This window comes from Lolium rigidum, chromosome 1, assembly GCF_022539505.1.
Source record: "Lolium rigidum isolate FL_2022 chromosome 1, APGP_CSIRO_Lrig_0.1, whole genome shotgun sequence".
Classification (NCBI taxonomy): Eukaryota; Viridiplantae; Streptophyta; class Magnoliopsida; order Poales; family Poaceae; genus Lolium; species Lolium rigidum.
Window position 1 is genome coordinate 227,484,457 of NC_061508.1, and position 18,067 is coordinate 227,502,523.

At 43.0% G+C, this 18,067-nt stretch overlaps 1 long non-coding RNA gene across 6 annotated transcripts; it reads left to right on the top strand.

Moving 5' to 3' along the window:
• Positions 1-2,335: 2,335 nt before the first annotated feature.
• Positions 2,336-5,850, top strand: LOC124690913. Of its 6 annotated transcripts, none has more exons than XR_006998797.1 (10): positions 2,336-2,740; positions 2,876-3,121; positions 3,489-3,558; positions 3,711-3,887; positions 3,995-4,067; positions 4,153-4,185; positions 4,731-4,803; positions 4,913-4,959; positions 5,102-5,242; positions 5,332-5,850. It is a non-coding gene; the product is annotated as an uncharacterized LOC124690913 (long non-coding RNA). The 6 variants fall into 6 exon arrangements; XR_006998799.1 differs by having other exon boundaries at positions 2,917-3,121; XR_006998798.1 differs by lacking the exon at positions 3,489-3,558.
• Positions 5,851-18,067: the final 12,217 nt, after the last annotated feature.

Here is an 18,067-nt window from a genome sequence, read left to right on the forward strand (position 1 = left end):
TGTTAAAGCTGCCACTGTTCGCCTTGTTCTTTCTGTTGCGGTGTCACAAGGATGGAGTCTTCGACAGCTAGATGTCAAGAACGTGTTTCTTCATGGTGTTCTGGAGGAGGAAGTCTATATGAAACAACCCCCGGGTTTTGTTGATCCTCGCTTTCCGCACCATATTTGCAAGTTGGATAAATCTCTCTATGGTCTTAAACAGGCGCCTCGTGCATGGTATGCCCGGCTAAGTGCCAAGTTGCAGGATTTGGGTTTTCTTCCCTCAAAGGCTGACACCTCTCTCTTCCTATATCACAAGAAAGGTATCACTATGTTTATGTTGATATATGTTGATGATATTATTGTTGTCAGTTCATGTGATAGAGCAACGTCCGCCTTGCTTCATGATTTGGGTGTTCACTTTGCACTCAAGGATCTGGGAGAGTTACACTTCTTTTTGGGTATTGAAGTCAGAAAGTGCTCCAATGGAATTGTGTTGACACAAGAAAAATATGCAAATGACTTGTTGAAGAAAGTTGGCATGTCAAAGTGTACCATATGTCCAACACCATTGTCTACTTCAGAAACTCTCTCTCACACAGATGGGATACTTCTTGGCTCAGAGGATTGTTCAAACTACAAAAGTGTTGTAGGAGCACTGCAATATCTGACATTAACAAGACCAGATTTATCCTTTTCAGTAAATAAAGTGTGTCAATATCTTCATGCTCCTACTACTATTCAGGTTGGCCTTACTTTTCAGAGATCTCCATCCACTCTTCTCAGTGCTTTCTCAGATGCGGACTGGGCAGGAGATATTGATGATAGGCGTTCCACTGGTGGATTTGCTGTATTTTTTGGTCCAAATCTGATATCCTGGAGTGCAAGGAAGCAAGTCACAGTGTCTAGATCTAGCACTGAAGCTGAATATAAGTCTTTGGCAAATGCAACAACTGAACTAATCTGGGTGGAGAAACTTGTCAGAGAATTGGGAGTACCTCTGCGACAGCGTCCCTGTATTTGGTGTGACAATCTGGGAGCCACATATTTATCTGCCAATCATGTGTTTCATGCAAGGACCAAACACATAGAGATTGATTTCCATTTTATTCGAGAGAGAGTAGCTGAAAAACGTCTTGATGTTCGGTTTATTTCTACTAAGGATCAAGTTGCCGATGGTTTTACCAAGCCTCTAGGAGTTAAGGATTTAGCAAAGTTCAAGTGTAATCTCAACCTCTCCCGAGGTTTAGATTAAGAGAGGGTGTTAGACTTTGTTTTATTATATGTATACCGTATAAACTCTTGTGTACGAATACGTATCCCCCTGTACTTCTATGCCATATATTAACACGCAATCCGTACCAGATCCACGTACGGTTCTACCCTAGAATTTCACAAGAGTAACCTGGGATCCACCGGAGAGAAGGATTGGGAGTGAATGGAGGAAAAAATGGAGGAAGATGTATGGGTCGTGGGTTCCAATGTCAGTCCGAGCAACATTGGATCCTGATCGGGATTGTTACTTTCCTAGTGTACCAAAAAGACTCAGAGTTTGATTTTGTACTAAGATTTGTAAGTTGGGCGTACAAAAGAGAGTGATTTGAACTCCGGGGTTCATTTCAGAGGAGCTATGCAAGTTCCAGGTTTAAAGTGAAGTTATTTTTTTCCTTTTGGGTTGGATGCTTTGCTGCGTGTGTTCGTAGTATATGGTTGGTCGATCCGCGGCCTTGCGGGTGGCTGCTGCGCCAATATTGTAGTAACCCGTGAGGTCGGCTTGCTTAAACTTGAAGCCCGCGCCATCGCCATGAGGCAATCGATGGTTTGGAAAATTTGGACGATTGGAGTGGCAGCGCGCGCGCGCACTAGTGGATTTTTTCGTCGCGCGAGTGCGGGTTGTTCGCGCGCGGGGCATGGCATGGGTGTGTGTGTGGAGCCCCGACCGGGTGACTGCCGCCTTGGCATCGATTGAGGCATGCAGGCTGCAGTCCGCACTGAGCTGGGCATGCATCTCCTCCACCGGCACGCACAGCGAACTCACTCCAGTCCACCTCCTCATTTTTAAATCTACTCTACTCCACTGTGTTTTTTCAGATGTGTAGTGCTGGCACTTTTTTTTGTGTGTGGCGTCATTCCGTAGGTCTCCGTCCTACTCTCTCGTTCTGCACGTCTGCAGTGGTAGATCTCTTCCTCATTGAGAACAAGCAAGTGCGTCTATACTTGCCCTATCTCACAGCTCTCCACGTTTACGGCGTTGCTTCGTTTTTTTTGGCCGAAGGTTTGGCTCGCTGGTTGGCCCAGGCTGCTGCGCGTTGATTGATTGTCAGTTGTGCAGGAGAGAGAAAAAAGCAAGTCGATCATGGCTTGGATTGGTTTGCTCGAGCCTCCCCCAGATAGCACCACCCCCGGCCCCCGCATACCTCGAGCCCCACGCCCTCTCTCCCGCACGCAAACTCGTCTCCCTCTCTTCCCCTCTCAGCACGCAAAAACCATCTTTCGATGAATCTGGCTGCCTACGTTGGCGCTGGTGTAGGAGGCGGTGGATCCCTCCTTCAACACGCACCTCCGGCCGCTCGATGCAGGGCGGCGCGGTCAGAATAGCCGGAGAAATAGGTGGAGGAAGAGAGGTGAGGACAATACATGCGGCAGTGCAGCGCAACCATGGTGGCCGTGACCATTCATGACCGGCCTTGACGGGCGCTGCTTGGGGAGAGAGAGGCAGGCGTCGAGCAGCGTCGAGCGCGTCCGATGGAGTGATGCCATGGTGAGCCTTCTTTCAATCCTGATCTTCCCCTTCGCTCCTGATCTCTCACACTCTCTTGTATGCGCCGGCTTTGTGGGTGGCTAAATCAATCCAATGTATGCCCGAATTTTTAATTAGGTGCGCCCAAACTTTCAGAATGATGGTGCTTTATTGTGTTGTTGGTGTATATTTTCAAGGGATATATGCACATTCCCGTGTGAATTTCGTCAGCTGCACAAGATCTTCTTGATAAGATTCTTGAACCAAGCCCAATGAAGAGGACACAGCCAGGTGTACCCCAGCCGCTGGAAGCAATAGCGGCCAAGGCTCTACCGCTTTCCCAAATAGGTCCTTGGCTGACACGCTGCTCCAGCTCCTCCGGCGAGATTGTACCAGCCTACGGTGAGTACATGTCGCCCCATCTCTATCTCTGTATTTATTTCTTCCTTCACTCTATTGTGGGCGTTTGTTATACGCAGCTCATGTGGTTCATCTTCAAATATGGCATGCACTATATAGGCTGTTCTATGTGGTTAATCTTCAAATATGGCATGCACTTATGGACCAATAGGATACTAGATTGTTTGATCTTGAGATGAAGTGAGTTCCATATGTACTATGGTTTTTTGGTGAATCTGACATTTTGTTCAGAATTATGGGTATCTTCTATTTTTTCCTTATCTCAGCAAATCATTGTATGACTTGATGATGTTTCAAGTGTTAATCCTACAATTAAATGACCATCAACTTAGTGTTGGGTGGCATGCAGGTGATAGCTCCAGCAAATTGCATGGACATTCTTGATCTTGTTTTACTGTGCTTCGGTTGGTTGTAATAGAGTGAGTTGCCATTTAACATCAAACCATAATTTAATCTGTCTCACTACATTTGTTTTCTCGCGATGTTGTGTTCTTTAATTTTATAGGAAACATTCCAATAGAACACACCTTAGTATTGTGTTTTCTAACCATCTTTATATTTTTTTTTGCAGGAAAACCGTCTTTATATTGTGGCTGGATGCATGGTTGACTCCAGAAAAAAGCAGCTCAGAGGCTATTGTAAAAAAACATTATGAGTTACTATCAAAATTATGTTGCAACAATATGAACACAACACCTGAGCTTCACACCCTTCAGAATATCGGTCATTGTAGTATGGGGTTTTCTAGGTGATTGTTCACAGGAATATAGGAAGATGCGAAAGGCTGATTTTGTTTGCCCTTTTGCCGATGCCTATTCTAGGATATTGTTTTTTAACATGTAGTTTCCTATTCAGGTTAACGTGCACGATTGAAACTTTGGAATACCGGTTCAGAAATTAAGAACATGAAGGACTTGGTCTGGATCTGGTGAGTATTCTGCTTACCAGCCAATTGTCACATGATAATATGGTGGTTTTGTCAGGTTTATATTAACTAACTATTGCTTTTGCAGAATGAAAAGTTGGATTCAATGAAAGCTGAAAAGGTTGGGGTTCTCTTACAAACCCTTTATGTTATTTCAGTCCTTTGGTTTGTATTATTTACACGAACATAGCACTTTTAAGCCTGAAAGATTTTGTTCCTGTTTTGTACATATGAATAAATTATGTGCTAAATGTTGCTCATATGGCAATCTTAATTCATGTGTATAAATCAGCTGGGTTGAATTTTGCTGGTGAAGTCCTCATAATTCGTGCAATTACCAGAATCACTTGGCTGCCCTGAATCCCCTTTCCCTCTTGTAAATTTTACTATGGAGTATCACAATTTCTTAATGGTACTTCCAAATTGCGAAATTCTTTTTCATCATTTTGAAGGTTGAGTTTACTATTTTTGTAATGGTAGTATCACAAAAACAAAAATTGACGCCCTCGGCAAGTTTAGTTATGGAGGCCTTGCATTATATAAAAAGAAACAACAACCGGAAATAGTGTTGCTACTGATATTCAATTCGGCTAAGGATTCATGGTGTTGTGTTACAAGCTACTTTAAATTTTCTTTGAGCTGATACTTAACTCCATTACTTTTTAGGGGTTGCAACTAGCTATGGAAACAGGGGATTTTCCAGAATTCAGCAATGTTGATTCCACTGACAGGAAAGCCGGTTTGAGGACTGATCCTTATGCTGTGCAGACGTGGTCTCTTTAATTTCTGTATCTGTACCGATATAATGACCACATAAACAAGTCAAAACTTGGTGTGCTCTTTTGCAGGTCCAACTATCAAAGGGCCAAGGTTCTTTGTGTGAGAAAATCACCAGGTACTCCTATACCATGAGAACGCCTTTTATTATACTATCAGTTCAGAGTTAGACTAAAGAACTTCTCCCTTCATTTGATTCCCACTTTCAAGTGTACATTCAGTTCATGTTCTGATTAGCTGTACACTTTGGTCTTTGGAAGGTCAACAACTCCATCTTGATATTAGACAATGCCTGCACGAAGGAGAAGATACTGAGAATGGAGAAGGCTATTCTGAATGAGCTTCAGTGGAACCTCACCGTTCCTACACCATATGTCTTCTTTCTGCAATTTACAGCGGCAGTGAGTTCCTCTGATTTGAAGAATGATAAGGAGATAAATAATACATACATACATTGTATAATTTAGAAGTACTTATTTACTGGATGTAGATTGCCAGATTGGTGTTTTCAAAGCCATCCATGGTTGATGCTGCTGATGCCTACAGCTCTACACAGCTACGCTCAAGCTCATCCCAAGAAGACCCCTGTATTGACTGACACCCTCAAGCATCACACTGGCTTTACTTAATGTACTCATGCACACTAAATCACAGCTAATGTAAAGCATGTACACTACTGACTTTACATAAACCTCTATTTGCTTAAATATAGTGTTTAGGGAATTTTCAGGGATGCGCACACTCCACTGCCACTCAAAGAAATCCAAGGTGGTGTATAAGAAGTATTGTAGCTACAAGCGGGAGGAGTCCATGCATGCATCTGATATTGAATTACAAGTAAATGGGGATTTCTATGAAGCGTTTGCTTTAAAGTGCAGTTAAAGGCGAGTCTAACATTTGATTTGTTTTGTCAGTTCAATAAGAATACAAGAAGGCATGATATTGCTCGGTTTCTATGATCTCAGTTCGTTCTAAGAACGTATGATTTATCTTTATTACTTTGCAGTTCTATGTAAGTGTTTTGCTGGTCTGTGTAGCATGCATGAATTGTATCATCTAAGCTTATAGATCTGCAATAGTCGTTAGATATGCTCAAACAGAAAATAGTGAAATGTGTGGCTCCATGTGTAATTGGTGCAATTTTCGAAGCAAATGGCCCAGGCAGACTTCAAGTAAAAAAAGAAGGTAGTTGGGCTGCAACTGAACGGCTAGGACACCAGGATACATCATCTATTGCTCCTGTTTAAGATCTTAATTGTTCACTCATTTAACGTCAGCTTCCTCATTGCCCATATATGTAAAAGATTGAATGTGCACCTGTTAGAAAAATATATGCAAATATCCCATTACGATGCAGAGATCGATCAAGACTTTGTGCACCAGCAGTGAGGGCGTGTGGATGTCGGTCTTGTGCCATCCACGAACAAGAGGGGTACGACAGTGCAATCATCGTTGCCGTGTGCTCGAATGCAGACATCGCCGAAACAGAAGGGGATGAATTGACATCATCGATCACGTCGCCCCTCCACCTGTCGCCGTCGCAACTACCTCCCTCTTGCTCGAGAGGTGAACGACGTCGACCTCGTTGGAGGGGCGCCTCCCTGTGTGGCCATCCTCACCAGCTCCACATCGGTAGAGCTGTCAAAGAACAACACGAGAGGGAAATTTGGGCAGCATACTCGGGCGAGTGAGAAGGAGAAGAAACAAGAAACACTCACCTTGCATTTTGGGTCACCACTGGGCCGCGATTGGATCGCACATAACCAGTGAGGAGGCGCCCCATTGGGGCGCCCCAACCTCTAGTCTGGGAAATAAAGAGTGTGGGGTGAACCGGAGGTTCTGTATCCGAAACATGACGCTCTGCACGATAGATATATATATCCTTCAGCAGTTGTCACCATGCGTATGCATGATCCAAAACGAAAATTGTTTTCTCCAGCACGGTTGCGTTGCACATACTGCATGCGGTGAGGAGTGCCGCAGTGGCAGTACTGGGTGTTTTGTGGGTACAGACAGACAGGACATTGGCATGGGCAACGCATCCCCGGCCGGCCGGCCGCCGCACTCATCTCATCATCGATCGCTGCTGGTGCTGGGCGTTGGGATTCCAAACGATTCCGCCCCGGGAAAACCCCTTCTTTTCTCCACTCGACCTCGATCTCCCATGCATGTTTGCCACTAAACCTTGCGGTCAAATCCCGGTCAAACCGGCCAAAAGGCATCGTTCCCCTCGACCTCCGTCACGTGCTTTCTGCAGCGGCAGGTTTGTTAAAAGAGAGCTGATCGACGAATTCTTTTAGCACGCCGAGACGGGTGCCGATTTGCCGTGCCAGAGCGCCTGGCATCAACAGGTTAGTTGTCATACTGGGTGATGTGACCGTGCCACTGCATCCGCATGCATGACGGTAGTCGCAGTGCTGCTTTCTCCCAGATATTCACGGGAACTTGTTGGACATGCATGCACTCTCGCCTGCCTGCGGTACACTGTAAACATGTTTCCATCCTTTTCGATCTCTCCAAAGCAATTCCACTACCCTCCCCACGTTTGTCAGCAGCAGGGCACACTGTGGATAATATACAAATAGTCATCCCGACCTTTATTTAAAATAAATAAATTAACTCTAATAACTCTGAACAAGTAAACTAGAACCCGTCTAGTTTACTGCATCTAGGGTTCCTGCACCAGGCGACGATCTCCGTCGATCTGCTGCTCCTAGCGAGATGGTGCTGTCGTCGACGACGTGCTGGGTATCTGGGGCTTGGCTCGGCGCGAGGTGGTGCCGTGGTGCCACTTGTGCCGCTGTCCCCGGACCTTCGGTGACCGCGATGGTGTCGAATCTCGCCGGCGTAACGCTGGCGTCTTCCCTGGGCTTGCAGCTGCCGTGGCCACGTGAGCACTGCCTCACCATGTCGTGACTTCAGCTCCTAGACGCACGGTAAGATTCCCTTCTCCCCTTCTTCTCCTCTCTTGGTCTCTCTAGTTGCCTGGCTGGCTTCTCCTGCTTCCTGATGATCAAGATATCATGCAGGAATGCCCTGCTTGCAAGCTGCTGCGAGTTCTCCCCTCTGGTCAACTTATATGCTATGAATTACTTGCACTACCTAGCCATTTTGGTATTTCTAGTTGGTTCATGGATGAACTTGAGCTTGTTCAAGTGTCCTCCTCCGGCTCTGGCAGTAGTAGAAAAATGGGCTTCCGTCTAGGCCTTTTGTCCCGGCCCAGACTGGAGCCGGGACAAATAGGTCGACCACGTCGCTCCAAAATCACCGAGAATCAACGGGGCCTTTTGTTGCGGTTCTTTAAGGCCTTTTGTCCCGGTTGCAGGCTCTAATCGGGACAAAAGGGTCTGAGGCCTTTTTTGGCCTGCTGGCAGCCTTTTGTCCCGGCTGGAGACACGAACCGGGTCATAAAGTCCAACCGTTCGTTCCCACGTGGAAACCGATTCATCTCGCCATTACTGCACATGGAAAACAGAGAACGATCGAAGTTGCGTCGCCGCCGGAAGTTGCATCGCCGCTGGCGCCATTAGGCTGGCCTTTTCACCTCCCTCCCCTATATACATCCTTGTTCTTACTCAGATCTCCATAGCCACAAAAAATGCACCATTAGCCACATCTCTCTCCCAAAAAAGATCCCGGTCGGCGCCGGCCTCTCTCTCTCCCGCGCCCCAGCCGGCCCTCTCTCGAGTCTCTCATGGATCCAGAAATGGTGAAGCTCGCACGCGCCCTCGACTTTCCTCGATCTGAAGTCTACTACGATGTCATGGAAAAGATGAATTTCAAGGTCACGTACACCCTCCTTGCGAAGAGGGTGGAGAGGTGGCTCCGCGCCGTCAAGAGGTATTTCCTCGATGCCGCGGAAAGCAAGGTTAGCTTTTCCATGGATTTTGTTATCAAAGATGTAGCAAAGAAGCATTTTCTTAGAAGGTGCTTAAAATTTAGAGATATCATAAAGCATCCAAAATCCCAATGGCAATTTTTTTCTGTGTTTGAAGGTCGTGGGCTTGGACTGCGAGTTCACCGACTCTCACGAGGGTAGAGCTAATCAACGCGCCGCCGTCCTTCAACTCTCCGTCGCGCAAGAGACCTTGGTCTTCCATATTATTCATGCCGATGAAATGCCACAACTCCTCATCGATTTCCTTGCAGACAAGAACATCAGATTCTGTGGCGCGACAATCCACAATAATGTGAATATGTTGCATACCTACGGAATTATTGGTATTCCGTCTGCGATCAACCTCCAGCAGATCCTCCAGAACCCCGTCCCAAATGAGCAGACTCCGAGTTTGTATGATTTGGCAAAACATTATATTGGGACGGGTCTCGAGTAGAAGAAGAAGTTTAATAAGAAGAACAAGCCGCCGAGGACCGCCAAGGAATTAGCAGAAGAAGAGGCACTGATTTTTGGATGGGGTGATTTTCCCTTGAGCCATAAGCAACTCCAGTATGCCGCTCTCGACGCTCGCCTCGGCTTCGAGCTGGGTAGGAGGCATTTCCGGGCACTTGGCTACAATAGCCAGTTGGATCGCCTCGAACTTAATATTTATGAGTAGATGCATGTGCTCAAGGGAAAATCGCCCCATCAAGAACGTATGAATCGTGTGTGGTGTCGTGTGTGTCTTCTATGTAAGAACGTATGAATTGACGCGATCAATATATTAAATCTTTCTATTATATTGTTATTTAAATTCCTCACATTTTTCTAATAATAATGAACATATTATTTGTCTAAATGCGATTTACAGATTCAAAGATATTAACTATGCCATATTATATGAATAATGAATATGTTATTTAAATTCCTCACATACAGTACTGTTTTTACCCTACCTAAACACCTCAGAATAATCTAATATTTTATGGGTGCGTAGGTTATGAAAAGTTGTAGTAGTGGTTAAAATTTCAGCTCAATCAGAGTTACAGAAAAATAAAAAATGAAATAGTGAGCAGATTTCAGCAATTCCTTAGACCCAATTCGAGGTTTCCACCCCTACTTGTATCCTAGATTATTCAGGCTTCCTTAGATCATGGAATTAGGGCCATGAAATTCTTACAGAACATCCGTAAATTATTGACCCAAATCATCATGACTGGCTCACACGAACCCTGTCACATCCATGCAAGAAACCATATGCCCTCAAACCTTAGAAACACATAATTGGCAGCGCTGACTCGATGGCTTTAACTTTCTCTCATTTTTCTAATAGTTATGCATATATTATTTGTCCACTTGCGGTTTAAAGATTTAAAGATATTATATGAATAATGCATATATTATTTGATAATAATATTAATAAATGATTTTTTATTTCATATTCAAATTCCTCACACTTTTCTAATAGTTATGCACATATTATTTGTCCACTTGCGGTTTAAATATTTAAATATATTAATTATTTGGCTATATTATATGAATAATGCATATATTATTTGATAATAATATTAATTAATGAATAAAAACAAAATTATTTCATATTCAAATTCCTCACACTTTCATAATAGTTATGCATATATTATTTGTCCACTTGCGGTTTAAAGATTTAAAGATATTAATTATTTGGCCATATTATATGAATAATGCATATATTATTTGATAATAATATTAATAAATGAATAAAAACAAAATTATTTCATATTCAAATTCCTCACATTTTTCTAATAGTTATGCATATATTATTTGTCCACTTGTGGTTTAAATATTTAAAGATATTCAAATTCCTCAACATTGGAATGATATATTATTATCTTATTGTAGTATTTATAACAAGGTACAACCACATTCGCGGGAGCACAACAGGAAAAAACCGAGGAGTTAAGCGTGCTGAGGGCGGAGTAGTGTGAGGATGGGTGACTGACTAAGTGACCAAGTCTAGAATTTGAATATAGATTAAGTGTAATTAGTGTTAACAATGGTCCAAGTGAGAGAGTAAAGAGTCAAGCAAAATGAAAAATGAAAAATGAAAATGAAAAAAGATAAATGAAAAAAGAAAAAGAAAATATTTTGTACATGTTGTGCTTACGAGGCGGGACAAAAGGTCCTCCAGCCCAAACCCATGCATTGCAGCCACGTGGTGGACTATATGTCCCGGCTGGTAAGCGAGTCAGGACAAAAGGTTGGGCCTTTTGTCCCACCTTCGTTGTCCCGGTTGGCCAGCCGGGACAAAAGCCTCTAACGGTCCGTGACAATAGGCATGTTCTCCACTAGTGTGGCTTGGTCGAGTTCCCTATAATCCCTATCTACTACTCAGTGAAGCTATCTAGTTTAGTTGGGCTTGCCATGAGTATAGTTTAGTTGGGCTTGCCATGAGTACTGGTTCCTTGCAAATGTTTGGTTCTAGGCACAAAATGATTCACTTATGACTTGTGCTAGATTGCAATGGATGTCTAGACAGGTTTTAATTATCTGCAACTTAATTGTATGAGCACAAGAGTTGAATTATGGCTCCATTGCTTGCAGATGTTGCATGTTAATTATTGCATGGTAGCTTTGGTTGCTTTACTGGAGCTTTGCCTCCAGTAGTGTGTCATGTGCTAGCCATGATGCTGTAAGCTTGACCATTTGGTGCTATACTGTCACTAATTGAGCTATGGTTGCTTGCTGGTGTAAGGATAATTATTGGAACTATTTATTGATGAACTATGTTTTAGTAATGATTGATGTCTACGGGTGCTTCTATTCTTGTAGACAGTGTTGGGCCTCCAAGAGCAGAGGTTTGTAGAACAGCAGCAAGTTTCCCTTAAGTGGATCACCCAAGGTTTATCGAACTCGGGGAGGAAGAGGTCAAAGATATCCCTCTCATGCAACCATGCAACCACAAAGCAAGAAGTCTCTTGTGTCCCCAACACACCTAATAGGTGCACTAGTTCGGCGAAGAGATAGTAAAATACAGGTGGTATGAATAAATATAAGCAGTAGCAACGGCACCAGAAAAGTGCTTTGCCCAGGATCGGCGTGTGGTTGATGGTGGTAATATTGCGGACGGTAGAGATGCGAGTAAAACGAGTAAACAAGCAGCGATAGCGATATTTAGGAACAAGGCCTAGGGATCATACTTTCACTAGTGGACACTCTCAACATTGATCACATAACAGAATAAATAGATAAATGCTAGACTCTACACTCTCTTGTTGGATGATGAACACCACTAAGCGTGTAGGATTACACGAACCCTCAATGCCGGAGTTAACAAGCTCCACAATATTCGATGTTCATGTTTAAATAACCTTAGAGTGCATGACAGATCAACATAACCAAACCAAGTACTAACATAGCATGCACACTGTCACCTTCACGCTATGAAAGGAGGCATAGATCACATCAATACCATCATAGCAATAGTTAACTTCATAATCTACAAGAGATCACAATCATAGCCTACGCCAAGTACTACACGATACACACACTGTCACCATTACACCGTGCAGGAGGAATAAACTACTTTAATAACATCACTAGAGTAGCACACGGATAAATTGTGATACAAAACACATTGCAATCATAAAGGGATATAAATAAGCACTTCACTATGCCATTCATAACGAGTGAATAAGTATTATGTGAAATATAGCCTAAGAGACCCACACGGTGCACACACTTGTCACCTTTACACACGTGGGACAAGGAGTCTCCGGAGATCACATAAGTAAAACCCACTTGACTAGCATAATGACATCTAGATTACAAGCATCATCATATGAATCTCAATCATGTAAGGCAGCTCATGAGATTATTGTATTGAAGTACATAGGAGAGAGATGAACCACATAGCTACCGGTACAGCCCTTAGCCTCGATGGAGAACTACTCCCTCCTCATGGGAGACAGCAGCGTTGATGAAGATGGCGGTGGTGTCGATGGAGGAGCCTTCCGGGGGCACTTCCCGTCCCGGCGGCGTGCTTGGAACGAGACTCCTGTCCCCCAGATCTTGGCTTCGCGATGGCGGTGGCTCTGGAAGGTTTCTCGTACCGTGGCTTTTCCGTATCGAGGTTTTAGGTCAGGGACCTTTATATAGGCGAAGAGGCGGAGTCGGAAGGTCGACGAGGCGGTGACACACTAGGGGGGCGCAGCCAAGGCCTGGGCCGCGCCACCCTGGCGTCTGGTGGCCCCCCTCTTGCCTCTCTCAGGTGTTCTGGAAGCTTCGAGTGATCCTAAGATGTTGGGCGTTGATTTCGTCCGATTCCGAGAATAGTTCCTTACTAGGATTTCTGAAACCAAAAATAGCAGAAAACAGCAATTGGCCCTTCGGCATCTCGTCAATAGGTTAGTTCCGGAAAACGCATAAATATGACATAAAGTATGCATAAAACATGTAGATATCATCAATAATGTGGCATGGAACATAAGAAATTATCGATACGTCGGAGACGTATCAGCATCCCCAAGCTTAGTTTCGCTCGTCCCGAGCAGGTAAACGATAACAAAGATAATTTATGGAGTGACATGCCATCATAACCTTGATCATACTATTGTAAACACATGTAATGAATGCAGCGATCAAAACAATGGTAATGACATGAGTAAACAACTGAATCATAAAGCAAAGACTTTTCATGAATAGTACTTTCAAGACAAGCATCAATAAGTCTTGCATAAGAGTTAACTCATAAAGCAATAAATTCATAGTAAAGGTATTGAAGCAACACAAAGGAAGATTAAGTTTCAGCGGTTGCTTTCAACTTATAACATGTATATCTCATGGATATTGTCAATGTAAAGTAATATAACAAGTGCAATATGCAAGTATGTAGGAATCAATGCACAGTTCACACAAGTGTTTGCTTCTTGAGGTGGAGAGAGATAGGTGAACCGACTCAACATAAAAGGTAAAAGAATGGCCCTTCGCGAGAGGAAGCATTGATTGCTATATTTGTGCTAGAGCTTTGGTTTTGAAAACATAAAGAGAGCATAAAAGTAAAATTTTGAGAGGTGTTTGTTGTTGTCAACGAATGGTAGTGGGCACTCTAACCCCCTTGCCAGACAAACCTTCAAAGAGCGGCTCCCATGAATTATTTTTATTTTTGGGTGGCACTCCCTCCAACCTTTCTTTCACAAACCATGGCTAACCGAATCCTCGGGTGCCTGCCAACAATCTCATACCATGAAGGAGTGCCTTTTTATTTTAGTTTTATTATGATGACACTCCTCCCCACCTTTGCTTTCTCAAGCCATGGCTAACCGAATCCTTCGGGTGCCGTCCAACAATCACATACCATGGAGGAGTGTCTATTTAGGTTAATTAATTTGGGACTGAGAATCCCATTGCCAGCTCTTTTTGCAAAATTATTGGATAAGCGGATGAAGCCACTAGTCCATTGGTGAAAGTTGCCCAACAAGAATGGAAGATAAACACCACATACTTCCTCATGAGCTATAAAACATTGACACAAATCAGAGGTGATAAATTTTGAATTATCTAAAGGTAGCACTCAAGCAATTTACTTTGGAATGGCGGAGAAATACCATGTAGTAGGTAGGTATGGTGGACACAAATGGCATAGTGGTTGGCTCAAGGATTTTGGATGCATGAGAAGTATTCCCTCTCGATACAAGGCTTAGGCTAGCAAGGTTATTTGAAACAAACACAAGGATGAACCGGTGCAGCAAAACTCACATAAAAGACATATTGTAAACATTATAAGACTCTACACCGACTTCCTTGTTGTTCAAACTCTTTACTAGAAATTATCTAGACCTTAGAGAGACCAATTATGCAAACCAAATTTTAGCAAGCTCTATGTATTTCTTCATTAATGGGTGCAAAGTATATGATGCAAGAACTTAAACATGAGCACAAAAATTGCCAAGTATCAAATTATCCAAGACATTTTATCAATTACCACATGTAGCATTTCCCGTTTCCAACCATATAACAATTAACGAAGCGGTTTCAACCTTCACCATGAACATTATGAGCTAAGAACACATGTGTTCATATGCAACAGCGGAGCGTGTCTCTCTCCCACACAAGCATGTATTTATTCATAGAATGAAAATAACAAAACAAAAAATAAAAGCACACAGACGCTGCAAGTAAAGTACATAAGATGTGACCGAATAAAAATATAGTTTCAAGAGAAGAAACCTGATAAGTTGTCGATGAAGAAGGGGATGTCTTGGGCATCCCCAAGCTTAGACGCTTGAGTCTTCTTGAAATATGCAGGGGTGAACCACCGGGGCATCCCCAAGCTTAGAGCTTTCACTCTTCTTGATCATAATATATCATCCTCCTCTTTTGACCCTTGAAAACTTCCTCCACACCAAACTCAAAGCAAACTCATTAGAGGGTTAGTGCATAATCAAAAACTCACATGTTCAGAGGTGACACAATCATTCTTGACACTTCTGGACATTGCTCAAAGCTACTGGAAGTCAATGGAACAAAGAAATCCATCCAACATAGCAAAAGAAGCAATGCGAAATAAAAGGAAGAATCTGTCAAAACAGAACAGTCCGTAAAGAAGAATTTTATTGAGGCACCGGACTTGCTCAAATGAAAATTCTCAAATTGAATGAAAGTTGCGTACATATCTGAGGATCACTCACGTAAATTGGCATAATTTTCTGAGTTACCTACAGAGAATTAGGCCCAGATTCGTGACAGCAAGAAATCTATTTCTGCGCAGTAATCCAAATCTAGTATGAACCTTACTATCAAAGACTTTACTTGGCACAACATTGCAATAAAACTAAGATAAGGAGAGGTTGCTACAGTAGTAACAACTTCCAAGACTCAAAATAAAAAACAAAATTACTGTAGTAAAATAAACACATGGGTTATCTCCCAAGAAGTTCTTTCTTTATAGCCATTAAGATGGGCTCAGCGAGTTTTAATGATGCACTCGCAAGAGATAGTATTTGAAGCAAAAGAGAGCATCAAGAGGCAAATTCAAAACACATTTAAGCCTAACATGCTTCCTATGAAAAGGAATCTTGTAAATAAACAAATTCATGAAGCATGATGCAACAAGCATAGAAAGATAAAACAAGTGTAACTTCAAAAATTTCAGCATATAGAGAGGTATTTTAGTAACATGAAAATTTCTACAACCATATTTTCCTCTCTCATAATAATATCCAGTAGCATCATGAGCAAACTCAACAATATAAGTATCACATAAAACATCTTTATTCACATGTATAAAAGTATCATTACCCTCCACATAAGCATAGTCAATTTTATTGGTAATAGTGGGAGCAAATTCAACAAAGTAGCTATCATTATTATTCTCATCATCAAATATAGGAGGCATATTGTAATCATAATCAAATTTATCCTCCATAACGGGCGGTACTAAAAGACTACTATCATTATAATCATCATAAATAGGAGGCAAAGTATCATCAAAGTAAATTTTCTCCTCAATGCTTGGGGGACTAAAAAGATCATGCTCATCAGAACCAGCTTCCCCAAGCTTAGAACTTTCTATATCATTAGCAACAATGGTATTCAAAGTGTTCATACTAATATGTTCCATAGGTTTTTTAATTTTCGCATCAAACCATCCATGTCTTAAATCAGGAAATAGAATAAGAAGCTCATTGTTGTTCATTATGCCAAACTAGTGTAAACAAGAAACAAAAAGATGCAATTGCAGGATCTAAAGGAAATAGCTTCGAGTACTTACAACGGTGCTTGGAAAAGTGCTTAGTAGCCGAGATCCGGAGTGTGATTACCTTTTACCTTTCCTCCCCGGCAACGGCGCCGAGAAAAGTGCTTGATGTCTACGGGTGCTTCTATTCTTGTAGACAGTGTTGGGCCTCCAAGAGCGAGAGGTTTGTAGAACGGCGAGCAAGTTTCCCTTAAGTGGATCACCCAAGATTTATCGAACTCGGGGAGGAAGAGGTCAAAGATATCCCTCTCATGCAACCACTGCAACCACAAAGCAAGAAGTCTCTTGTGTCCCCAACACACCTAATAGGTGCACTAGTTCGGCGAAGAGATAGTGAAATACGGGTGGTATGAATAAATATAAGCGGTAGCAACGGCACCGGAAAAGTGCTTTGCCCGGGAGCGGCGTGTGGTTGATGGTGGTAATATTGCGGACGATAGAGATGCGATAAAACGGTAAACAAGCAGCGATAGCGATATTTAGGAACAAGGCCTAGGGATCATACTTTCACTAGTGGACACTCTCAACATTGATCACATAACGGAATAAATAGATAAATGCTAGACTCTACACTCTCTTGTTGGATGATGAACACCACTAAGCGTGTAGGATTACACGAACCCTCAATGCCGGAGTTAACAAGCTCCACAATATTCGATGTTCATGTTTAAATAACCTTAGAGTGCATGACAGATCAACATAACCAAACCAAGTACTAACATCAATACGAAAGGAGGCATAGATCACATCAATACCATCATAGCAATAGTTAACTTCATAATCTACAAGAGATCACAATCATAACCTACGCCAAGTACTACACGATGCACACACTGTCACCATTACACCGTGCAGGAGGAATAAACTAATTTAATAACATCACTAGAGTAGCACACGAGATAAATTGTGATACAAAACACATTGCAATCATAAAGGGATATAAATAAGCACTTCACTATGCCATTCATAACGGTGAATAAGTATTCGTGAAATATAGCCTAAGAGACCCACACGGTGCACACACTTGTCACCTTTACACACGTGGGACAAGGAGTCTCCGGAGATCGCATAAGTAAAACCCACTTGACTAGCATAATGACATCTAGATTACAAGCATCATCATATGAATCTCAATCATGTAAGGCAGCTCATGAGATTATTGTATTGAAGTACATAGGAGATAGATGAACCACATAGCTACCGGTACAGCCCTTAGCCTCGATGGAGAACTACTCCCTCCTCATGGGAGACAGCAGCGTTGATGAAGATGGCGGTGGTGTCGATGGAGGAGCCTTCCGGGGGAACTTCCCCGTCCCGGCGGCGTGCGCGAACGGAGACTCCTGTCCCCGGATCTTGGCTTCGCGATGGCGGCGGCTGCGGAAGGTTTCTCGTACCGTGGCTTTTCCGTATCGAGGTTTTAGGTCGGGGACCTTTATATAGGCGAAGAGGCGGAGTCGGAAGGTCGACGAGGCGGTGACACACTAGGGGCGCGGCCAAGGCACAGGCCGCGCCACCCTGGCGTCTCGGTGGCCCGATGGCCCCCCTACGGCCTCTCTCGGGTGTTACGGAAGCTTCGAGTGATCCTAAGATGCTTGGGCGTTGATATCGTCCGAT